Here is a 26,697-nt window from a genome sequence, read left to right on the forward strand (position 1 = left end):
GAATGCCTAGGACCTTGTGGGTTACGACTAATGTAATTTCTGTCATTATAGAAGAAATAAAGCAAGGAAGGGAGAAAGGAAAGAGGGAGAAGGCTATTAAAAAATATCTTTTATGAAGCCAGGCTCTGTGCTAGATCCTGGAGACACAAAGGTGAACAAAAAGACTCTAACCTTGAGATTTTTCCAAGTCTGATGGAGGCAATATGTGTCTGTGACAATTGCAAGATAGTGTGATAACGTCAATTAGTTACATAGTTACTTATTTTTGTTCTTCTAACTATATTATAGGGTAAAACTACATAGGATAGCCATTAAGACCCTGAGTTTCAAGTTCAAACTGACTTGAGGTCTCAATCCCAGCTCTGCCACTGGCTATGTGTGCACCTTCCATAGTTAGCAAATGCCTCCTGACCTTCAGTATCTCCATCTGTGGCATGGGATGGGGGTGGGGACATGTGTAGCAATAACACATCATATGGGGATGATTGTAAGAACTAAACAAAATCATGCATGCAAATGTTCACAGCGGGCTTGGAACAGAGTAAGGACTCAGTAAAGCATTAGCTCTTTCTACAAGCATTCCCACTTCACAGATGAGAAGACAGGCCCAGGAGTCTGTACCCTGGCTTGCAGGGGCTTATGTATAGCAAAAACAGGACTTGATTTTGTATCAGATTCTGAGCCCAAAGCCCTTCTCTGTGCACAAGGAACAAAATCATTAAAATGGCTCAATTAAGTGTGGTGTCCAGAAAGATGCACCTCCATGTCGGTGTTCTCTCCCTCCACATCTTTCATTGCATTTGAAGCTGTTTCAGAGCCTCACCTCAGTGGTTACAGGAGTCCTCAAATTATCACAGACCATGTTTTCCATGAGATCACTTTTCATCTGCCCAGAATAGAGCAAGATCTGCGACTGTGTCTAAAGGAGGCCCAGTAAGTCAGAGAAATATGCAATTCTTTTTCATCAATGTTCCATATTCCATGAGATCTAGCATGTGAAATCTCACTGAAAGCTAGTTCTTTCATTCAATCATTCATTCATTCATTCAGTGGTCAAAGAAGTTTTTCTTATGCACTTACTTTTGTGACAGGCAAAGATTGTGCTAAAGATTGAGGGTAGAATTCTGAATAAGACAAAAACCTTGCTCTTGGGGTACTTAAATCCTATTCAGGGAATAAGAAATGAGCATTTGAATAAAACAATGCTACATTTTTAAATTGTGATAAGTGCTATTTAAGGCAGGAAGATAAGATGCAGAAAAGGTAGGGGTGTCTAGTTTGAATTGAATGTTCTAGGCAAGGTTTGTCTGAGATGATGACTTTGAATAGAGCCCCAAAAGAGAAGATGGAGCCAGCAATTTAAACTAGTAGATGTCAAGCAGTCAAAAAAACAAAAGGAAATAGCAAATACAAAGAAATATGAACTTGGCTTGTTGAAAGCTGGGCAAGGCTGGGCGTGGTAAGCAAGTGACAGACTGGCATGAAACAAGATTCCCAGAGTATAGGAGTTGGATCAAGAAAGGTCCCCCAGGCCACAGGAGAGAGATGGGATGTTATTCCAAGTATAATACAAAGTCATAAGGTTTTAAACTTGATGTGAGTTAGATTTTTTTTTCAAGGTTGTCTTGATGCTTTGTGGAGATGGACAGCAGAGGGACCAGAATAGGAAAAGGAAGACCCAGTGGGGAGATGACAACATAGCCCTGGTTAGATATGCTGCTGACTTGGAACAGAGTAGCTGAGTTGTCAAGTTTTCCCTGAACTAAAGCAATTATTTGTATGAACATTTAACATTTGAGACCTTATTTGAATAATATAGAGAGCAGTGTTTCTATATCAGAGATAGAGCAATATTGGAGTCTTCAAGGTTTGAAATTAAGGGACATTTACTAAAGAGTTAAATGCTCTTCGAGGTTCTTCTTAAAGTGTTGCTTCCAAAAAAATCTCAGAGAAGCACCTTCTGGAATCTAGGCCCCTTAAACTCTAAGATCTAGCATTGTTTTGCTAGAGTGTTGAAAATCTAAACGATGTTAAACCTGTCCCACCCTCCCTTCCTTACTTTGAGAAATAGAGTTTCCTACTGTCCAGTGAGCAATAATCCCAGTTTGACCCATTTATATGATATCTTTTCTCCTCCTTCTCTCTCTTAGGTTGTGGAGAAGCCTAAGGAAAACCAGGAAAAAAAGAAAAGTGTGAGGAACGCTCCATTAAAGACACTCCCTCAGTTCCTGTGACAGCACACTTTGCAGGCATTCAAAGCTGCAGGAGTGACGGTCACACACCATCACTCAGCGAGGAGTGCATGCATGAAAAAGGAAATACCTGGTCACTAAGAAACAAAATCCTCTAAATTGCTACTGTCTTTGGCTCCGTTTTGGAGAATAAGCCACAGAAACTAGCAATATCCGACCATTGATTTGTAGTTCCCACCCCACTTTCAAAGACCAGTCAAGCCGCAGGCATCCAGCATCAACTCCCACAGGGATGAATCTGGTCAGCCAACCAGGCCTGCTTCAGGGAAATCGTCCTGGTAACAGATGAAATCCATCTTTTACCTCAGGGTGGAGCAAGAAGATGATATCAAGATTACTCTTTGTAAGTACAAAATCTTCCACTTTCTTAAAGGTATTAACATTTCCTTCCAATGGAAAGGTACCAAAATACTGTCCATCCCAGTAGCTTTATAATCTTAAACCCAGAGACATCATGGAGATTTCCATGAATGGTTTGAAAGAATACATCAGGTCCCTTAAATTATATTATCAACGCTATCGGAGTACATATTTTAGGGGCCAAGACCCATAGCTTCTAGGTACGTAGACGTATGTGTCTTCAAAAGCGTAGTACTCAGTAATGTATCTCTTCCTTCATTCTCCCTGCTCCTTCAAACTCTAGATTTTAAAAAGACTCCCTCCAGTGGAGGCAGCAAAACTTATTCTGTGGCTAAACATTATCTGAATACTGTTTAATATAATAACATAATAATATAAATGTGAAGTGTTCATCTTGTACCCAAGGCAAACAGGGTATAGTATGTGTGTGGGTAATGGGGGAGTCAAAAAAAGGTATATGTTAAAATTCTTGAAGCTTATAATGCCATTTGCTGGCTTACAGGAAGTGTTTGCTTCCAGACATATGTAAACTTTGTCTCTGGGGTGTGTGTGCCCTCTTTGGAGACCACTCCCCAATCCCTTAATACAGAGTGCTTCTAACTGAATAATCTTTAATGAAGCAGGAGCTCTGACTCAGGGTTTGCATACTGCCAGTTTCTATGATTGTGTCAACATGGTGTCAAAGAATGGAGCAGTTGGATGGATTTATTCTTTCTGTAACCTGTGGTTCCTTCTTCATAAACACACCTGGTGTTGAGTGACATCACATGCCAGTCATGGTAGGCAGTGGTAGGAAGGATGGGCTAAGCCTTTTGGGCAAAGAAGGTGTCATTCAAACACCTCCTCAAGATCCTTGATAAGGTCTAATTCAGCCCAGGATATTAAGTGTTGTTTAGATTTTAGACTTCCCTTCACAAGAAAGCTATTTGTTCTTAAGGTGCATGTGTGACTTGAAAATTGGTTTCTTACTGGTTAGGATATCAAGCCAACCCACATCAGGAGGAAGGAAATGCTAGAGGGTTAGGGAGAACTATCTTCGTAGTTTGGTATCCCCCCCTCCCCCTGGTGTTATTTTAGCTTGCATCAGCCAAACAGGATATTAAATGTTGAGTACTGCAGTTGCCTAATTTAGACATGGAGGCCAATTTACAACCCTAGGCCAGAGAGTGTAAATTCCTCTAAAGGAAATAAACATTTCCATTTCTACAAATCCTGGAGAAGAAAAGAAAAAGACAAGTCTTGAATTCAGGAGGTAAGAGCTCTTTTTCCCTCTTGCTGAGCCCAAGAGACAGCTGGGAGCCTGTCTTGAAGGAAGACTGGAAGTGGTCAAAGCCCCCATGTGGAGAGAGGTGGGTTCTGATGCTGGACATCAAGCAAACCAAAGCTGAGGAGGAAGATCTGTGTGGCAGAGACTAAAAAGTTGTTCAGAGTGCAGTTACAGTTTCTGCATTGTAGTTTCCTGCTCTTGTTTACAAACCTTGACCTTAACTTTCCTTTGGGGAATTACTAAGCATGCCTGTCTCCATTGTTAGGGTGAAATAGCACTGAGATGTAGATATGTAACAGAGGGTTGGTCAAACTGACAATGAAAACCGTGTGGGACTCATCAAATACGTAAACCATCCCCTGGCATTCTCAGATATATTTGGAGAGGGAATAAAGTAAAAGACCAGGCTCCCCATAGTCCCTCAGGATGACAGCTCAGATAGTTAACATCTGGGTGTTAAAGGGACAAGAGACCAGAGAGACCCTAGGGTACGTAAGCACAGGCTGGAGAAAGGAGTGCAACCTAAACTCTAGTGCTTAGTTACTAACAACAGATACCATTTCCTAAGCGCTCCCTGCCACGCAGCACACCCTTTCCCTAAACCACCTCCTTTGATCTTCACAAGAGCAAAACAGTTTCCAAGGGGCAGGAAGCTGTCCCAGTCCCCTCCGTGGACTCCCTCACCTTCAGCTCTCTGCACCGTAACACTGATGAAATCACTCAGTCACAAAACGAAGTCAGACATGCTTTGGAGTTAAAAACACTGGAGTCCAAATTACTACTCTGCCACTGATTGAATCATGACTTTGGGTGATGGCATTAACTCCTCAGGGGTTAGCTTTCCTCCCAGTAAAGAGAAGGTCATAGAAGTTCGTTGTGAGGATTAAAGGAGATAAACACCGGTACCTGAACAATGTACCTTCCTACCTCTTTTTCTGCTCCAAGCTCCACACAGGCAGTCTGTCACCCCCCAAAGTGCTTCTCAAGCTTCAGGGAGCGAACTGAAGGGATGTATTGAGTTGTGAGGACGCCGGGTCTAGTTTGGCTGTTCTGGGATGCTGCATGTCTAACAAGCTCCCAGGTGGGAGGGATCCTGCTGGTCCTCAGACCCCGCTTTGTGTGGTGAGGACCTGTTGCATGAACTCTCAGTGTCCTTCTCCAGAATTCACTGCTTGGTTCCACCCTGCTCTTCCTTTCTACCACATGACTTTCCTCTCTGTCCTTGGACCCTGATTGGTGCTCCATTAGCCACTATTGAAACATATCTCATATTTCCACATCTCTGCTTTTTCTCTGTTTTGTGTCATCCTAGCATATGTCAAGATTCCAACTCATCTGCTATCTTATTTGCTTGGAAATGCCCTAGTCATGTTCAATAACCCAGTTCAACTGATGCTGTTACAGAAGCTTTCTGACTTTACCCCCTGCAGCAGCACAGCCCTGCAGAGAAAATCAAGCCTTCCTCCATGCTCCCAGAGCATTTTGTGCTTCTGCTAGAATACACAGCACATTGGATTATACTAGCCAAGTATTTATCGTGTTTGTTGACCTTATACAAATATAGACTCAATGTCAAGGACCATGTCTCATTTTGTTTTATCTTTAACATATAACAGTTCTTAGTAAATCATTTCTTGATAAACACTAATTAAAATAAATCAGTGTAAATGATACAGTGGAGATGCCAAAAGAAGGAGCTAATTACATCTTAGGGAACACACATGGATATATGGTATGTAAAACAAGGAATGTATTCAGGTCTGTACATGAATCAGGGTTACAGATACACTGGTTAACTGGTAAAATGGTGAGGAAAAAACTTCAAACAATGAGGGCCAGTCCAAAGTGGAAGATATCTAGCCTGAAAAAGACAAAATGTCATTACCATCCTCAGGTACTTGAGTACCTATCACATCAAAAGGAATTAGACTTGTTTTCCTAGATCTTGGCACCAAGCTGTGTAAAATGAAGTAAAAGACTCCTTGGTCTACAGTAGGAAATCAATAATAAAAGTACTTGTCTCAATATAAGAGAAAGCATTTTTTTTATAACAAAAAGATTTTTTACAGAGATTTCTTAGGAGGCAGTGAATTGCCAATCCCAAGCCATATGAACACAAACAGCCCAAAGTCAAGACAGTTATTGGTCGGGGGAGAAATTCAACACCAAGAAAATATTTCATGAGGCATCTTTTAAAGTTTCTTTTAACTTCAAGAATCTAAGCTCATAAAGAGATGTCACGTTAGTAGGAGCAACCCATTTTTAACTCAGTCACCCCTTGTCTTTTCTTGGATATCAGACCAAGAGTTCTGTTTGAGATATTTACCTAACGAAGCTGTACTGTTAAGGAAAAGTCACTGACATTTACGACTACAAAGACAGAATTTGGTGCATTTTCGTATGGGTGTTAACACCTACAGCCACTCCAGAAGCCAACCAAGAAGAGTGAGAGATGTGACTGGGTGGCAACCTCAGCCAAGTACATTGTCCATGTTCACCCCTTCTGGCTCATCACCATCAGAGCATACAGGATGGCACCCGGGGATTATTTGCTGAATATTTATTGATGCTCTGAGGAAGATACAGCAAAGATGGAATACTTTCCATTCATTGGCCTTGGGTAAGGTTGAGCAAGGGCCCACCATTCTGTTATTTTCATTTATTTCTCCTTCATTTCTGGTACGTGTCTTCTGAGTTGATGGAAGAGCACCAGTCTAGAAGAAGCTGATCATTCATCTGACTGAAAAAAATTTTTTTATTACTATTCATGAATAAAACAATAATTATCTTTCAACAAGGGGACTGTGTTAGGAAACGCTAAAACAAAACAAATGCTAGTAAATATTTTCAGCAGACAGATATTTTGATGGGTGTCTTGTGATTGTCTTAAGTTGTGGAAATATGAAGTGCATTTTCTTGATTCATGAGAATTTTCATGTTTTAACATGGAGGGGTGATGGCTTAATATTTCTGCAAAGTTATGGGTCTCTGAGCCCCCTCAAAATGCTGAGCAGTGAATCCATCACACAAAAGGAAAAACAAGCAATTTACAAAAGCGATTATCATTATGCTGCATAAACTGATCAAAATAACTTACGCAGACTTACCCTGTAGGCTGTACTGCAAATTGCTAGATGATACATATTAAGCCAACCCTAGGATGCCTGTCTACCATTATGAAATTTTGTGATTTATATTAGCTATTAAGAAATATTAGAAAATCTCCAGCTAGGGAAAACTGCAACCTAGCTAGAGGGGTCTCTGGACATCTTGAAGACTGAAGGGCTTCTCTTGGAAGAGAAGTCCTTCATGCTTGACAGCTGCTGGGCACATCCTGCAATAATCTTCCAAATATTTTGTGGTCCGTGTTCATTTCACGGCTTAATTAATAAATGCTGACTTTTCTAATCACCCATAGTTTGAAGGCTTGAGGAATTTGCTCTCAAGTCCTCTGGTAAATGTGAAGTCTTTGTGGGTGAGTGACAACCACAGAATCACTCAGATGTCTGAGAGGCCAAGAAAATAGGAGGGAAACAAAGATATACTTTTTGGCCTCCATAGAATAGCAAATGTTAAAGGGAAAAAGAGCTGATGTGACTATCCTATAAACCCAGCTGTCATTTTCTTGACCCCAAAGAAATGCTCTTCAGAAAGCGCACTTGTTCTAATACTAAAACGTCTTCTTGTCAATCTCACAAAGCTAGACTTTCCAACTCTTATGAATGCATTCTTATGACTTATATATAGCTCTGCCTCTTGAAATGAAATGGTTGAGTAACAATAATATCATCATTGTTCTAATGTATCAAAGAATCCCTTCATGAGAAAAGTCATTTTAATAGACTTACATGTCAAGCAGAATAGGCCCATAAACCATACAGAAGTATTCTTTCAACAGGGCTCAATTCTATCCAAGATCATTAGAAGTCCTTTATGGAAAAAAAAATGGTCAAAGGCACCTTGAGTCTGGAGACCTTGCTCTAAGTTTCTAAAATGGAAAGGTTATGAAAATCCACACATGAAAGTAAAAGACTTGTTTTAGGGACCAAGAAGGGCCACATATTTCAATCTATAAAATGATGATTGACAGAAACATGCACCTATATTTTCATTTTCTCCTCTATTTTTCAAAATTTTAAAGATTTTGTTTATTTGGAAATAATTTCAGACAGAAAAATTATAAAATAAGACAAACCATTATCATATATGTTTCACTCATATTTTTTCAAATTAAAATTTTACATTTGCTTTGTCTTTCTCATGGTAGATAGATTATAGATGATCAATAGACAGGTGATAAACAGATGATAAAGAGATTTTTTTCTGAACTCTTTGAGAACATATTCAGCCCTTTTGTGTTTAACAACAAGTGACATCCTCTTATACAACTGCAGTAGAATTATCAAAATCAGGAAATTAATATCAATATAAAAATATTATCAAATCTATAGACCCTATCCAAATTTCACCAATTGTGCCAATAATGTCTTTTATAGCAAAAGAAAAAAATTTCGAGATCAGGTCCAATTCAAGATCACACCTTGCATTTCACTGTCATGCCTCTTTACTCTTTCTAATCTTGAACAGTCTATTTCTCTCCTTATCATCTGTGTCCTTGATATACTTGAGGACCCAAGGCCATTTATTATTTTGTAGACTGTTTCTTAATTTGAGTTTGCCTGCTGTTTCCCCATGATTATATTCAGTTACCCATTTTTGGTAAAAAGAGCATAGAAATGATGTACCTTTTCCTGCTTTTGGAACTATTTTATTCCCCAGGCTTTTGTGACCTGATGCTCACCTCAAGTTCCTCCTGCCTCCCTGGCTGTCCCATCCCTGGCCTCTCCACTAGATCTCCATATGTCAGGAAGCCCAGAGGGCTCCCTGCTTCACCTCCTTCCTTTCTCCATGGTAGGTCCCTACCCCTATCCATGGGTAGGTACCACCCATACTATGCTCTCTCTTCCCCATACTTCAGACTCATGTACTCAACCTTCAACTCATATCTTTCTTTGGGTGTTGCAGAGCATCTGAAATTGTAACATAGCAGAAACCAAAATATTGATCCTTTCCCTCCAAAATGTACTCTCAGAGTCTCTGATTTGAAAACTGACTAATACGAAGGAGGAATCCAGCCAAAAATGGGGAAGGAGGGCAAAATGGGGCCAGGGGAATGTTCCCAGTAGAAGGAAGTTCATCCTTATCAATGACCCTGTCTAAGATTATTAGAATCAATTGACTGAAGAAGTGACAATCACCTTAGAAGATCTAGTCTAATATTGCCCAGTGTGACCAGCCCTGCTCCAGGGGCTGTGTGTGACACGGTAGTTGTTAAAATAGTAATCATGAGAAAACTCACTTCATTAAAAGTCATGTCGAAAGGCAATTAATTTAACTGAGCAAGTCACAGTTTCATATATACCTCCGCATCACCTATATTGCATACTGTTTAAAAAATAAACGCAATTCAAGTTAGACAGCAAAAATGCACAAAATTGCAACTCAGTTCACAATTGCATGAAGCAAGCAGCCACTTAAAACATCTGTGTATTACCATGCCTACTGCAAAAATTTTTTTCCTATGCACACACAGTTATCATGTTGTAACTAACAGTGGTCTGCATAAGACAGATTGTGTTCCTGAATGAATCAATTTAATCACACGTAATTTAGCTCAAGGGAGCACAGACTGTAGAAACAATATCTGTACTTAGCTTCTGCTCCAATGCTCTTGCTGGCAAGGAGATTGCTGTCTCACAAAGCAGCCCATTTCATTTTTAAAATATCACCCGCCATTTACTAATAACTTCTTCTATATTAAATTAAGTACTGGCCCCCAATAATTTTTACCATTGACTCTAACTTCAGTCCGCTGGAGCCACAATGAAGTCTTGCTTTTTCTATATATGGCCTGGTGTGGAAACTCATGTTTCTTCCTATTTGGTTCTTCTATCCTGGGGCAATGCACTCCTGGTTGGTAAATGCCTTCGTAAAAATGAAGACAAAGAAGTAGGCCTTGCTGTTGGCGGACTGACCCAGAGCAAATGTAGCTCCAGGCAATTAAGTTGATCTTCCTGTCTTCCAGTTTATCCCTGGCATCCCAATCTCATGCTTAAATGCCAAGGGCACAGTTATTTACCCTTCATAATATTCACTTTGATCTTTTCCCACCCCTGGCTGCAATTCAAGTCTTCTTACCTATAACTAAAGACTTGGATGTTACTAGCAAAGTTAGTTGATTTAGCTCCAAAATCTCACTTGGTCTTACTATTAAGGTCCCAAACTCAGCAGCTCTGACCACTTTGGAAGCTAATGTAGCTGTCCCGTGGCTGGTCCATGGACAACATGCCACTTTGACATTCTCACCATTTTCATAAAACACATTCTGTTCCTGGAGGTAAGCTTTTGCTTTTCCAAGAGGTCTCAAAATCCAACTTAATTGTCCTGGCCATTGAGTGGGCAGAGTTGTTTGTGTGTTTGCCTAACAGCTTTCTTGAGACATACTTAACATACATTATGTAAAGTATATAATTTGATACGTCTGACATGTGAAAATATCTATAAAGCAATCACCACAGTCAGGACAGGACCACAAACATCATTGCCTGGAATTTCCTTCTGCACCTTTGTAATTTCTTCTTCCCACCCTTCCTCACCCTCCTCAAATACTCAAGTGACTCTTGATCTGCTTTCTGTTACTATGGATTTGTTTGTGCTTTTAGAGTCTTCTGTAAGTGGAATCATAGAGTATGTGTTCTTTTTGTCTGCCTTCCTCCACTCAGTATAATTATTTGGAGATTCATCCTTATCTTTACATGTACTACTATCTCATTTGTTCTTGATGGAGAATAGTATTCTGTTAGATGATATCCAATTTTTTTATCCATTCAATTAATAATAGACAGTTGGGGTCTTCCTAGTTTGGGGATATTACAAATAAAGTAAACAAAGTTCTTCCATCTACCTTGGATAGGTAGGCTTGCCAATGATTATGGTTCTCTTAGGTCTTCTAAGGGCCAACTGATTCTTTTAAAGATCCAGTTTAAAGGTACCTTTTCCGAGAACTTAGAATGAGCTTCCCAAGAGGGTCACACGTATGAAACAGAAGCTAGCACAACACTCAGGGGTGTTCGTTGCATATCTTTTAGACTGTTCTTTCCTCGGGAAGAATTTTCTACCCTCTGAGAAATGTGAAGTTTCTCTTTCCACAGACGAGACAAAGCACTTATCTCCTACAGAGCTTTGGGTTCAAATCTTGGCATGTGCACTCTTTGTGCAAGAAGGTCTGTGGTCCCTCATGAAGGAGGACTCCCCAGTAATCTACCCTAATGTTTCAGGATTCTCAAGGTGTATATTCAGCTGAGAGTCACACCCTAATTCTCTCTCTAAAAGTAGAAGAATATCAGGATATAAGATTCTCAAACTGCCTTTATTGTGTCAAGTTCCTGACTTTGAAAAAAGATCCTCTAAGAGCTCTTCCTCACTCTTGCCACACTCCTTCCCTTTTCTCTTTTCCATGCTCCTTTTTCACATTTAAGCCCTACTTCAAACTCAAGGGTCATGTAGAATAAGCTGAAGAAGGTTGAAAATTGTTGCGATCAATGGATGGGTTTGTCTCTTCTAACAGTAAGTTCTGTTCTGCTGCAAATATTTTAACTTAGGTTTAATTTGTGGGAATATGGGAAACGAAGAAATCTTTCCCTAGAAGGAAATACATGTAACAGAGGCCGTCATCTCCGGGAACAGTTCCAGGTTACTTGAGAGCAGTTTCGGTCTATCACGTTTGGAAATGTTCTCCATCAGACACTCCCTCCACTGTCACATTGCATGAGTTACTGATGTTGATATGACCCGGCCCTGGCGAAGGGCACTTTGAGACCATGGAACAGAGCTAACCACCGTATGCTCAACAAAATTCTCTCCCCTTGTCTTTGACTTTCAGGCAAATTACCTTTCAACAGCAGTAGGAAAAAATACCCACGAAAACCAATTCAGTTTCTTAAATTGTGATCATTTAAGTTTATGCAACTGTATTACAGCTATTCATTCTTCTTTCAGATTAAAATCATTCAGTTCAAAAAAGGGCAGGGATTACCTTGGGTTTTGTTTAGTATCTTAGTTCACTCTAATGATTTCATCCAGCCAAGGATCACCCCAGAGCTGGGAAAAAAAGGCTAAGACTCCCCAGTGGGTCTCCTTCCATTGAGAAATCTTCCCCATTACTGTCATTCAACTCCCTCAGTCTCTGTGTTCCATTGTAATTAATATACTGTGAATGAAATGATTAAACTATACAGGGCTGAGATAGATCTGCAAAGCACATTACACAGGATGTTACAGAAGAATTTTCATGGTACTGCATGCAGGTGTGGCATCCACTTTCCGTTCAAGAGGAAAACCCACACTAATGGAGCTTCCAGGTGCTAGATGATGTCAGCATTTGGGATGATGTATCCAGGAACCAGAGTCAAAGAATGAGGAACAGTACCTGAAGATTAGAGAGACAACACTCACCCGAGCTTAATGCTTAAAGATTTATTATAGATTTGATCAGCAGCCATTGGAATGGAGGACACATAAATCCAGCTCAAACTGACTTAGGGAAAAACAAGGAATTTATTGGCTTAAAACTAAGAAGTCCAATAGAAGTTTCTGTGTATTTTCCCCTCTATTCTTATGGGTTCTTTTGGTTGGCCTATGAATTAAATTGACATAAGACAGATTAACAAGAAAATCATCTTTAATTATGTGCATATGGGAACCCCAAAGATCTGAGGCCCCAGGGCCAGTTGGCAGTTGAGGCTTATGTGCCCTCCTGAGCCAAGGAATGGGACAGGGAGCTGAGGCTTCAAGACAGGAGAGTAATTCACAGGACAGTAAGAAGAGCAGATGTTTGGTTATTAGATATTTACCATGCCACAGAGAGAGAGAGATCTCTCAGACAAAAATGACCTCTGGTAATAGCAATCTTTCTGGGCTAGGATCCCTATCTTATGTTTTTTAGATAGTTGAGGGAGAGGTAAAAGTTTTTCTTGAGTCTGCTGGGTCTTGATCAACTTAAGCTCAAAATAATCCATGTGTCAAAGTGGCATATTTTGGGGTCATGGATTTTGCTCTGCCACAATGCATAGGATTGAAGGCATGCACTGAATTCAGGTGCCCAGATACCGTTGTCATCCACCCTCCTCTCTTCATCTCTCAGTTCTGCTTTTTCTTGCTGGCTTTACACTAAGATCAGCTTTCCCCTCCTGGCAGCAAGATGGCCACCACCTTGCTGAGTGTTCCTCAGCTCTTCCCCAGCACTGACATAGAAATCCCAGGTGCTCGGGTCACCAGTTTGTTGTCTTTCAGCTACAAATCTTGGCTTCACAGTCCTTCTTGTGATGCTGGGAAATTTTACCCCTTGCCATCGGGACCGACGTCAAGCTTTGTCAGTAGAAAGTGCTGGTGGGATCCTAGAAAAGTAAGGGCTTCTTCTCCTGGCTCCAGCATGCCGGCCTTCTTCGTGCTCCTGTTGTGCTGGGCTGGTGTGCAGGAGGCAGTGGAGCTCACCACCTCAGGCGGTTTCCCAGCAGCAAGACCCACAGAGCAAACTCCTGTGGCAGCTGCTGGCCAGCTCTGAGAGTGCCGCAGCAGGCTGCCTCCAAGGTCCTCGGGTGCTCCCACTCACTTACTATCAGCTTCCTGGTGGCAGCCTCCCAGCATTCCCCTGGGTCCCCAAACCCCATCCCCATTCTACTCCAGCCTGACGCCCAGAAAGTCCCACAGTATCTCCTATAGGTGAATTTCAGGGCACCTCTTGCTTGCTGGCCATGTCCCACCATCTTTGGACCAGCTCTGGTCTGAGTAGCTAAACAGTCCTCTCCACCATCCAGCGGCTACAACCATACTCTGTCCACTGGGCTCTGGATCCTAGCCTTGGAAAGAATTTCCCATTTAGCCATTTGTTTCCTGCCTTGGGTGTGCTCCCTCAGCCCTAGGACGTCCTTTAGATTTTTCTTATATTCCTTTTTAGTTAATTCCCTGTAAATCATTCACAATCCTTTACAGTAAATCTTCCTGTTCAAATTACAAAGTGTATCTATTTCCTGATTGGACCCTGTTTGATATACCAGAGATGGTGTTTATTCACCCAGATTGACCAGCCTTGGCCACAGATCCCCTGCTAACCTAGTATTTGTAACCAGAGAGAAACAGTGACATCAGTAGTCAAGCATGGTCTCTGCCCTTTCCTAAAGCCATCAGATACAGTCAGAGGCACTCATGCCATATTGCCTGAGATTAAAAGAGGGATAGTTTCCCAAAAATAAATTGCGAGGAATTGATTTTGAAGAGGGACAAACAGGACAGTCAATGTGAAAGAGCGTGTGCTTGAGCAGAAGAGAGAGAGCCTGAATGATGCGAGTCCTGAGGCAAAAAGCAACCATTTTAGCATTTAAGAGCACAGTTGCACAGGAGTAATATAGACCTCATAAGGAAGAATCTAGACCAGGTAAGAGGCCTTTCTTTAGCCCCCAGAAGTCAGTTTCTAGAAGAAGAAGAATTAAAGACTGGGATCAACACCGTATATAGTCTCGATTAAACAAACTATAAAGAGGATGCATTGGCTCATCTAACTGAAAAGTTCAGAGTTAAAGCAGAATCTAAGCAATACTCGATCCTCAGTTGAACGGTACCATCAAGGACACATTCCCTGTCATCCGTTTGCTCTGCTTTTCATAGCTTTGGCTTCATCCTGACCTTAGCTTTCTCTTATTTCCCAAATAGCTTTCAGCAACTTCTGGGCTATCATACTGAGAGAGAAACAGAGCATCTCTGACCCAGACCTCCCTGCACAAGTCCCAACTCATTTTTGTTTGACCATCCTAGTCCACAAGTCCATCCCTGAACCATTGACTAAGAGCAGGGACAAGGAAACACTAACTGGCTTGGCCTATGTCACATTTTCTGTGCCTAAAAATACAGCATAATCTGGGCTTGTAGGAAAGTATAGAACGCAGAGTAGACGATCAACCAACAGATATTCCCTATAGGAATTAGCCACTCCCTCGCTGAACTCTTGTACCATCTCAAACAAAGTTCTAACGTCTATATATTTATTGCTGTTTGCTCTGCTTTTCATAGCATTGGCTTCATCCTGACCTTAGCTTTCTCTTGTTTCCCAAATGGCTAAAGAAGAGAGAAACAGAGGATCTGTAACCCAGACCCCCCTGCACAAGATTCAACTCATTTTTGTTCGACCATCGAGTCCATTTGTCTTTATATATACAATTGCATTTGTCTTTATATATACAATTCTCCACTAAACTCCCTAGTTTCCTTCAATGGCAGGAAATGGTCCTTGTTTATTATTTCTCCCCCAGAGAATAAACAGTAGAAGCTTGATGAAAATTTGAATGAAAACATAGCCTTAAACATTATAACTGCCAAAGGAGTTTGAACTTATTTGGAAGATCATAAGGTTCCCTTGAAGGTCTTGATGGAACAGAATTGTATTCCAAGATGTTTTCAAATCAGCAATATCTAAACAAATGGAAGCAGGGAAACCAGTATGGAGGCTGTCATAATTGTCCAAGCCATTGATTGGTTACAAGCTGAATCTACAGCAGAGACAGCAGAAATGAAGAACAAGAGATTCTGAGAAATTTCAGAGTTGTCATAAATAGCCTTGGTGACAAATATAAAGACAGAAGTAGAGAGAAAAGTTTTAAAAATTCAGATTTCTAGCTTGGATGACTAAGTGAGTTGACGAGGGATAAAACAGAAAACAAGGGACTGATCTGTGGGAGAAAATAAAGAGCTCACTCTGTCATCTATAGAATTCAATACTTGTTCATAAATACTTGAAGAGTGGAAGACATTTGTCTGTAAATGGCCCAAATATTTTCCCACCTTCTCTCATATTAGAGAGGTGAAATACTTGTTAATAATTGTTAGATCTGTGCATATATCAAGAACAGATGGCTCTAATGCAGCTAGTCTACATCATGACTTCTCCCACTTAGAACTGGCATAGTCAGTCTCTCTCTTTCTCTTTTTATTAAAATATCATTGATGTACGATCTTTTCTTAGGTTTCACATGAGCAACATTGTGCTTACTACATTCCCCTATTATCAAGTCCCCACCACATACCCCATAGCAGTCATTGTCCAACAGCATAGTAAGATGCTATAGAGTCACTATTTGTCTTCTCTGTGCTATACTGCCTTCCCCGGGCTCCCCCTATATTATGTGCATTAATCCTAATACCCTTTAAAACCCTTCTCCTTTCCTTCCCACCACCCTCCCCAACCCCTTTCCCTTTGGTAACCTCTCATCCATTCTTGGGTCCTGTGAGTCTGCTGCTGTTTTGTTCCTTCAGATTTTGCTTTGTTGTTATACTCCACAGATGAGTCAATCATTTGGTACTTGTCTTTCTCCGCCTGGCTTATTTCAGCTTAGTGGGTCTCTTATTCTGGTATCCACATGGTCTACTGAATTTCCTGAGACAGCTGGCTCTATTAGTAAGAGAATGCCCAGTGATGGACAACAGACAAATGCACTGAGAGAGCCTTGAGCTAAGAACTAGGAGTCCAGGTAAGAAGGGTTTGCTTTCCTGCTGTAACACTTTTCATATCTGAGCAGGTCACCAGGTAGTATCCAATTCAAGGTCAGATCTGACCTGGTCCAGAGCTTGTGCTCAAAAGCCCAACCCTATTCTGTGGTCCATGATTCAGTCCTTCTGAAACCAGTGGTAGGTGGGGCATGAAGAGCTATCACTGGAAGGTACTTTTGATGCCCTCCTTCTGTAATTACCCACTGCAGAAAGCACATAGCATGGAATTTGGCACAGTGGGAATGGATGAGGACTCACAGTCCCCCAGACTTGGGTTCAAAGATGTTCCTATCATTTTTGACTCATCTAGAAATTGGTGTTAATAATGCTTCTTCCTTGCAGGGTGGCAGTTAATATTCAATAAGAGGACTGCAGGTAGAATAAGTTTTGGAGGTTAGTTATATTGTCTGTTTTGTTCACTGGTATATCCCAAGCATTTTACCTAGTGTCTAGCATGAAGTACTAGGGTATTCAACCAATATTTGTTAAGAGTACTGAAGTAATTTTCACCTTGCCTGAACCATAGTAGGTTCCCATTAAATCTTATTTCCTTCCTGTTCTACTCCTTCTCTAGCTAACTGATGACTTTGGAGTCCATGACAAAGCAATAGACTCTTTAGAGATTTCCAGACAGCTCTCTCATTTATACTACCTCCCTGATTTCTTCAGGTATTTGGGTTTGTTGTCTCATTTCCATAGCTTTAAAAAAGTCAGTGGGAAAAGGGTGGATGAAGGCATAGTTTTAAGCCCACAGTGGGGAGTGGGGATTCAAGTACAAGGTGAGGATGGGGTGGAAGGAGGTGTGAGAGTTATTTCTCTTGCTCTCAGATGCTTACCCATACACATAACTCCATAGTGTACTTTACATTTCATGATAAACATTTTCTCAATCTGTGAATATTAGTAACATCAGAAATATCACCACTGATACCATAAATGTGTTGACACATCTGGGATCTTTCATCACGAATTTTGAAGTGAAAAATTCGGAATGTTTTTATAGCAGGTACACGTCTAGAGACATGGACTGCACTTTTGTTTTGGAACTGAATCCTAAAGGACTTCATCGACCAATGGCATCTGAAGCTCAGTCAGCTGGAGAGAAGGTGACAGAAGGCATTTGCTGCTAAAATAATCATAGCTATTAAAATGCCTCACTCATGGTGGCCTTTTCACAGCCTTTGTTTATGTAAGTTAGTGACTTGTTAACTCAAGAATTTGGGGATTTAGCATCCTCGGAAAAGATGATGGGGAACAAGAAGACATAATCATTTGCAACTAACTTTAAAACATCTGGGAACAAGGGGTGTGGTATAAATAAAAGCTACCCAAATTCTAAATAAGGATGCAGAGGGGAGAAGAAGAGAGAAGGAGGAACCGAGAAGGAGGGGAGTAAATGGAAGGGAGTGGAATGGAATAAGGGAGGAGGGGAGGGGAGAGGAAACTAGAGAAATTCAAGAAGCCAAAAGTTTCCGCTCCCTTTTTCTTAGATCATAGAGGAAGACTGCAGTCAGGAAGGGGAACAAACAAGGTGGCTGAGGAGAGGAGGCAGGACAAGAGGAGGGGAACATAATTAGCTGGACGAACTGGCAGCTGTTTTATTCCTTCCCTCTTCAATCTTTTGGAAGTTATATAAAAGTAGGATAATAAAGAAATCAAGATCATAGAGAGTTTACAAGGTTCTCTTATTTGATGGAATGTGCTGGGCTATGTCAGCCTGGGAAACTACGGACATGTTCATTCTGAAAGACTTATTCTTTACTTACAATTGCCCCCATAGTGAAAGTTGGCAATAGATAAAAATGGATCTTTATTCCTAACAACTCTCCCTCCCTCCCCACATAGCAGGACATAAAGCCTCAGGACTCAGTACTTTAAACTCTTCAAGCGACCTGCAGAGTTGTGGTATATTTTATTCATGGAGAAATAAAAAGGAATTGAAGATATATTGGGAAACCTGCTTGTAGTCATACATCCAAGCTGACTTCTCTACTCCAAATAATGCTGATATTTTGATGTCCACCTAATTCATTTACCTATTGCTATTAAAAAACACCTACTATTTTTGAGCTCAGAAAGGCAAGAGAGGAGTGCTATTTGCTGTTTCATAAAACTCCCAATTAGTGAACCAACTGGGAACCTTGACAGATAGTTGTAAGCCCTGATATCCAGAGACTGAAATAACCAAGGAGTCCACGGAGACATGAAGGTGATTGGTTCAGTTAGGGCAGGAAGATTAGACTTTAAGCTTCAGTGTTCCATAAACTCAAACCTCTCTGGTTTTTTATCTTCTTAATTTGTAGCAGCTTCTATGGCAGTTATGCAGTCATTTTTTAACAGGCATGGGCTGTGGGAGCCTCTGCCAATTACCCTAAACTGTTTTTATGGGCACAGATTGGCTTTAGCAAGAATTATATCAACATCCATTCATTGAAGTACACAAACATTTCATATGGACTTACTGAGTGTCAGACACTGCTCTAATTTCTTAGAATATACCAGTGAACAAAAAATAAAGGAAGATTAGGAATTCCAGAGGTTGGAGGAAGGTTTCCAATATAAAGTGACTTGGTAAAACTAGGTCACATTGAAAAGATTATATGAGAGCAATGACTTAAGGGAGATGATGGATTGAGCCATACAGCTATCAGGAAAGGGGAGTAGAAGAACATTGCAGGCATAGGAAACAGTTTGTTTATTAAAAAAAAAAAAAGTATGGCAAGGGGGCCAGTGAGGCTGGGACAATAAGCAAAGAGGAGAGAAATGGACGGGTCAGGGAGGTATGAGATAGAAAAAATAATACAGGGATTTGTTACAATTGTGCAGATTTGCCTGAGTTAGACGGGAAGTCATCTGAAGGTTTTATAATCTGAATTATGTTTGCAAAAAATCTTTATCTTTTGTGTTAAGAATAGAACATAGGGGAAAATGTGAAAGTAGGGAGACTGGTTAGAGCACTGCTACATTATCATAGATGAGAGATGATGCTCCCTGGGACCAAGGTCATCAAAATAGAGGTAATAAAGGGTGGTCAATGTGGGAATATGCTTTAAATGGAAGTCAGTAGGGTTTCCTGATCACTAGGATGTAAGTGAAGGGAGAAAAAGAAGAGTTACAGGTAACTCTAAGGTTTTTAGCTTAGGAAACTGGAAGAAAAGACTTGCTACTTCATGAAGTACAGTAGGTTTGGGGAGGAAGATCATAAGCTTAGTTTTGAATGCATTAAGTTTGAGAAGTTTCTTGGAGATCTAAGTTGAGGTGTTGAGTGTAGTGAGCAGTTGGTTCTAGAGTTCAAGAGGAAGGTTGGAGAAGGAAATGCAAATGTGGGGATCAGCAGTTTCTTGACAGACATCAAGCCATGAGACTGAATGAGATTACACAAGGAGGGAGGAGAAAGTATACGGGGGTGGGGCGGAATGTCCCAAAGACTAATTAACTTTTTAGTCTAAACTGAAACTTACACCATAAAAGGCAAAGCATCTGCTCACAGATCTTTGAGTAGGTGAAATAGTTTTATCCCATTTGTGTTGGTTCACGGCCAGAGCTATAAACCAGAAGATGATCTAACCTTAAGTTGTTACGCCAGTCATACTTAGGCAATGTAGATTGGCTGCCCTAATTCCTCCTCATGTTGTCTTAGGTTACATGTAGATCATAAGAAAAACTGTGGGGAAATGGGATGGTTTCCCCAATTTCTAGAGTCATCAGCCATCACATGGTTTCATGTTAGCTTTTTTTAACATTTTGGAGCCACAGACTGTGACTTTAACCAGACAGTGATGTGCAATGTTATGAAACAAGACAGTCAACGCAATGGCCTGTAGCCTATTAACACATTGGAAATATAACTTTTATTGGAACTGCAATGGCATGAAATTTGAAAGACAAAAACACAAACACAATGAGCTAAAATGCCTTAAAGAAAGCTGTGCACAGAATACTTGGGTCTTTGGAAACAGAGAGGAGCAGAAACAGAGCAAGAGAAATTTCTGAATAGTTTAAGTTAATCGCAGAACTTTGGCCCAATAAATAGAGAAGAGTTTTGCTTTGAGAAAGTTCTACTCTGAAAATTGGGACTGGGAAAATATCAAGACTTTGCCAGAAGAAGTCAGTAGCAGAGAGTAAATAAGATTACTTCCAAACAGGAATTTGAGATACAAGAAAGTACTAACAGGTATCATTTTAAAGCTACGGATAGAGCATCTATACAAGGTTATGAGAAATTATATTTTGAGAAGTATGTATAAGTAAATATATATATATATAAAAGAAGTATGTTTCTTGGGAAATTTACAGAATAAAGACTCCTAGAGAAGCAAGGTAACCATATAATTTATCATGCAAAGTGGGACACTTTTGAGACCAAAAGGGGTGCTATAAATAACTTGTTAGTTTCATAGGGCTGTCATAACAAATTACCACAGACTTGGTGGCTTGAAACAACAGGAGTTTGTCCTTCTATAGTTTGCAAGGCTAGAAGCCTCTGTGGGATTCGGAGGAGGAAATTCCTTGCCTCTTCCTAGCGTCTGTGGCTCCCAGCCATCCTTGGTGTTTCTTGGCTTGTCACTGTGTCCCTCCAGTTTCTGCCTTACTCTTCCTATTGCCTTCTTTACGTCTGTGTGTCTTCTTCTTTTCTTCTCTTATAAGGACACTAATCATTGAATTTAGGGCCCATCCTACCTTATCCAGACCAATCTCACCTTGAGAACTCTACCTGAATTGCATCTGCAAATACCTTTTTTTCCAAATAAGATCCCATTATGAGGGTTCCCAGGGGACATATCTCTCTCTAGAGGGGACCACTAGTCAACCTGCTACAGATAATTTTACCAGACCAATAGGATTAAACCAGGACTGTCCTGGGCAAACCAGGGTATTTGATCAATCTAAAGAGAAGTCACGAGAAAGATGAGACCTGTTAAGGGAAACATGACAGGACAATGATGGAACAGCCCAGGTCTAGCTTGGAGGTTAGCTGAATGGAGAGTCTTCCTGGGTGGGATTTCCTTAATCAAGGTAAAACAAGACAATGTTTGTTGAACAATGGATGTATTTGGCTGATGGATTCTCAATGCCTTCCACATCTCTAACAAGAGTTGGCACTGCAAGAAAAATTCTTGAAGGGTATGCTAGAGTATGAGCCTTTAAAAAACAAGAATAGAAGCAAAGAAGGGCTTCAGATTTTGAAAACAGTGCTATTCCTGTGGGCCAGAGAGAAGGAAAGGGAACGGCTTTAAAATACAGTTAAAATGTTAAAAACTTAAGTGAACCATACCAAAAGGAAAGGGACACAATACAGGGAAACAGAATTCCAAGTAAGATCCCATTACGAGGGCTCCCTTTGAAACATATGGGGCAGCAGGAAGAAATGTGTCTGCTGTTAGTAAGTGAGAAGCTAGTGATTCAAGGCCTAGAAACATATTTTGCCTTTATTTGTACTGTTTAGTAAACTTTCAGATAAAATAACACACAGAAAAGTACACAATTTGTAAGTTTTTCAATACGATTCTCTGATTTCTCACAAACTGAACACATTGTGTAACCAGCCTCAGCATCTTCCCCTTACGCCTTGTTCTAATCGCTACTTCACTGGGAGGAATCCCCCTCTTGCCCCTGGTTTTGAACATTATACAAATGGAATCAGTGTGCAAAAAGGACAGTGTGCTCTCTTTTGTGTCTTACTTGATGCAACTTTATGTTTATGAGAACCTTCCATGGCCTGCATCTGTAGCAACAGCTTGCATAGCACTCCACTAGTTGAGTATTCTTCAATATGTTTATCATTGTTGATGAGCATTGGGTTGTTGCCAACTTGGGGCTGTTATCAGAGGACTGCTGTGAACATTCTTGCACATGCTTTCTGGTGAGTAAAGTTTGCATTTCTGTGGGCACACACCTGTGAGTGGAATTTCCAGGTCAAAGGGGACATCTATGTTCAGTTTTAGTGCATACTGCCAGATAGTTTTCCAAAGTAGGTATACCACTTAAAGGCTAGATGTTTAGTGCTGAAAGAAGACCTGAGAAGGGCCAGTCCTGTCACAGGCATATGCTGAGGAAGAGTGTGATGCAAAGATTTCCTTAAACAAGCCTCAGAATTGTGGAAGGTGTACCATAGTATGATCAACCGCTTCCGGGCCCCTTTATCACATCTTTGCATAGCATCTCTTAACATACAATATACTTTCACACGCTGAGGTTTATTTTACTTAATAGCATTAATAGGATACCAATAACTGCTCTGTAACAGAGTTATTATTAGAGCTATCTTACAGATTAATGATTTATCCACAGGAAGATGGATATATGTCTCATCTAATACATGGCAGATCCTGTATTTAAACTCATGTAAAGATAACACACATGTATCTACTAAGAGTCAGGGGCCTCACATATAATATTTATTCCTTAAGTGAAATGTGTAAGGAAGGTAACATGCTCATGATACATGCCTACTGCACAGAAACACTTAGATAAAGGCAGCATTCAGTGGATGAGATTAGGGCATCTCAACCAATCAAAGAAAGAGTAGGAATGGAGTTAAGTCCCAGGAAAGCTACATCTAGGGACCTGAATGTTGCAAAGACATTCTCTAGCTCATTTCTGTGTCTTTCTGTGATGGTTTCATTTTTGGTCATTGAAGTCCTTCTTCCTCCACATGATTGATGTCCAAGTCCTCTGAATCTTTACCCCAGCTTCACCATGATACAGAGCTCTTTTCTGCAGATCCAATGTGAAAAATCCAGATGTATGACCTGTTTGCTAAAGTGGATATAGGTGCCCACTACTAGGCAAATTAATTGTGATCACTGGGGCAGTAAAAGAACAAGGGGCCAGGCAGTGGTCGATCTCTCTATTCAGAGAAGCAGGGGAGAATGCCAGACAGGAAGGACAACAGCTGTCCATCTCAAAGCTTAGCCCAAACTGTACCTTTTGGGCCATCGGCCTCATGAACCACTGTCTCCACATTTACGAAAGGTGGATGAAGCCTGTTATTTAAAGACAGTGTGGGATGTGGAGGTAGGGGAAAGGTGGAAGGGGAACTGGGTCATGTCACAGGTACTAAGTCATCTAAATCCTTAACAACCATCCTTTTTATGGAAGAGGATACTAAAGCCCAAAGAAGTCAAACAACTTGTCCAAAATCAGAGCTACTAAGTGACAGAAGGAGAATTCAAACCCATGACTATCTGTAGAGCCCACGTGTACAAGCACTCTTAGTGAGAATGGAGAGTAAGAAATCACTGGGCAGACAAGGGCAGAGAAGCTGCTTTCCAGGGCTGCCTGGCACACTGGTCAAGCAGCTGGGGGTTAGGGCGTCTGCTGTTGGCTGGCCAGCTGTGGCATCTCACAAAACTGCTTGACACATTTTAGACTGCTTCCTCACTATCAAGAAACCAAAATAGGCAAAGGGGATTATGAGCACCAATTTTTAATTATACAATAAATAAATCACAGGGATGAAAATTATAGTCAATAATACTGTAATGTCTTTCTATGGAGACAGTTGGTAATTACACTTACAGTGAGCATTTTGCAATGTGAATAATTGTCAAATCACTATGGTGTATACCTGAAACCAACGTAATATTGTATACCAACTAGTATTTCAATAAATAAGCAAACAAATAAGAAAACTGACAAGACAAGCTCAGACATTCCTAAAATGTCATGTGTTCAACGGCATCCCAAAACCCAGGTGGGTGGCTGGGATTATCCTCCTTTTCCTCAAGTGGCATCCCTGGGTGACTCGGAGGCTATGTCTTGCGACTCCTGCCAGGCTTGCCTCCCCAGCTACATGTGGAATTTGCTGGTAGTGGTTAGAGCATCTGTTCTCTAATCACGCATGTGGCCAGTTGCTCTGCCCCATTTGTGATAACATGGTGAATCAGGGATACTAGATCTCAAGGAATATGATGAGGCAGGGAAAAATCTCTCCAGGACACACACCACAGAGGCCACAGATGAACCACTGCTTTTTTTATTTTCAATTTATGAGATCATTCAGGTTCTTTTACCCTTTTTAACAACTTATGTATTTATTCACCCACCCACCCCCAACTTAGACACACTAATACAGGTCTGTATGTCCTTGTCTTTCCACCCAACTCCCAATCTCAGGTTTGACTCAAATGCTGACCCTAACAGAGGATCCTCATCCCTTCATAGCCAGGGAGAAGAGGGGAAGGGCTTTCTGTGGAAAGATTACTTCTGATGAATGCCTGCTGCTGAATAATGCATGTGCTCTGTTTGTGAAGCTAATTAGCTGAATTCACTTAATGGAAAGATGGTACTAAGCATTCTTTTTCTTCCAGAAAAGGCTGAGGAATTAAATAGGAAAATCCTCCCTCACCAGCATGCCCCTGCGCTGTGTCGCTGGGAAGTCGCATCAAACCCTCTGAAGGTGCTGACCGTATTTTCCAATTGCTTTGTAATTACAGGCATCTAAAAAGCTCGATTTGGCTTTTCAATAACTCACGGTGAAAACCCATTGCCAGCCCAGGCAAAGCAATTTCCTCTATGCCTGTGGGACAGAACGGATTGCAAAGGAGCAGAAGGAGAGGAGAGTGATTATTTCTTTTTCTCTCTTCTCCAGTGTTGTAGTTTGTCACTCATTTTCATTTCCTTTCAAACGCTAGTTAGTGAGCCTCCGATTCCTCAAGTGGGGATTGTTTTCTGACTTCAAAGCCTTGCAAGACCACATCTAAATCGAAATGGCACTTATCGCAGTCAACCTCTAGAGAGCATGGAAATGCAGGAGATTTTAATTTCCCTCCTTGCATGTGTATTATTCATCATTCTCTGCTATTGCAGCGAATTATCAGGGTAAGGCAATGTGTTGATTCAGTCTTTCACCATTTCTCAAATGCCATTCAGGGGTTTTAATTTTGTTTTCTTTCTGGTTTTCTTTGTGTGGGCTTAGGTCTAGCTACTGTTGTTATTTTTTTTTTTGTTTATCTGGTTGTTTTTGCTTTTTTTCAATTTAATCTTCCTTAATTTTTCTTTCCCCTAAACAATCAAATCACCCAGTGTTTGCATTCATGGAAAAATAATACATACCCCTCAGTAACTGCCCAGTCTCCGGACAGTTGACTTTAAGAAGCAGCACATATACTGAATTTTCAGTCCTGAAATCTAAAACCCTGAGAGCTAATCATGGAACCCACCATCTCTGCAGGAAGGAAAAACTAATGGGCTTGTCCCCTTTTTCTCACCCAGAGTTTTTCCACTTGACCACTCTAAGGCTCTCTGAAGGGCAGGACAAAAAACGTGGAGATATTTCTTATGAGCCCCAAGCGAGGCTCTGAGCTCAGCCCAGACCTGGTCCCAGCTTACACCACAGAGCCTCTATCTGGCAGCTGTGGGTTTCCCCGACTCTTGTATCAAGGGGTTACGAGCAGTCAGTCACTTATGCTATCCGAAGACCTGGGTGGATTTGAGAACAAAAGACATGTATCACAGGGCTATGGCCTCTGCATGGCACAGGCCCAAACTTCCCCCAAGCATGGCTATGACATTTGTTCTCAGGAGAAGGCGATATGAACCACAGATTACATGAGCATCACTTGAGAAACTGCAAAAACTGGGTCACGGGGACTGCTCATGGGTGCAACACTAACTAAGGGCAAAAACGGTCATGCCTGATAATGTCAGCTGAGCAGACACATGGTGGGACTGATCTTAACCATGGTCCACTCGGGGGCATCATGATGGGTATCACCTGATACAATGGCAAAGGCCTAGGAAGAGTCCCACATGCAGCAAAGTTGAAGAGAGATGGGGGAAGAGAGAGAGGGAACCCCACCTATCTACCCAGGGGTTATTTTAAGACCCTAAAATTTCATTAATAAGAATATATTCCTTCCAATTTTTTGCGTCCTTAGAGAGGCAGGCCTAGGGCTTCTTGTGACAGTTGTCAATGACTGATTTACTCAACTGGAGTCAGAGATAGGAGATGCCTGGGCTTCTGGAGGGAGCAGGCCAGGACTGGTGGGACGCAAGCCAGATGCCCAGGAAGTAAAATTTAAGAAGGGGCATTCTCAGGTGCCAGCTGAGGAAGGAACAATAAAGAAACTGAAACAAGAGTATCCAACACAGCTCATTTTAGAAAATGAATTGGTACAGCAAGAAGGGAAGGAAAGATGAGAAAAATGAAGCAATTTACCCATTGCATGCAGCCAAGTGAAAAGATAGATGGTGGAAAGTTCAGATCTCCTGACTTCC

The 26,697-nt window shown here is 41.0% G+C and overlaps 1 long non-coding RNA gene across 7 annotated transcripts in view; it reads right to left on the minus strand.

The window, feature by feature from the left end:
* Positions 1-5,474: 5,474 nt before the first annotated feature.
* The window catches only part of LOC108391860 (uncharacterized), a 109,652-nt gene continuing 88,429 nt past the window's right edge, over positions 5,475-26,697 (minus strand). For 3 of the 7 annotated variants that reach the window (XR_012125467.1, XR_012125468.1, XR_012125463.1), the window contains 2 exons: positions 7,728-7,808; positions 5,475-6,619 (listed from right to left, as the gene is read on the minus strand). This is a non-coding gene — a long non-coding RNA (uncharacterized lncRNA). The other 4 variants (XR_012125469.1, XR_012125466.1, XR_012125464.1 and 1 more) reach the window with 4 other exon arrangements.

The sequence above is a fragment of the Manis javanica genome, chromosome 15, assembly GCF_040802235.1.
Source record: "Manis javanica isolate MJ-LG chromosome 15, MJ_LKY, whole genome shotgun sequence".
Lineage (NCBI taxonomy): Eukaryota > Metazoa > Chordata > Mammalia > Pholidota > Manidae > Manis > Manis javanica.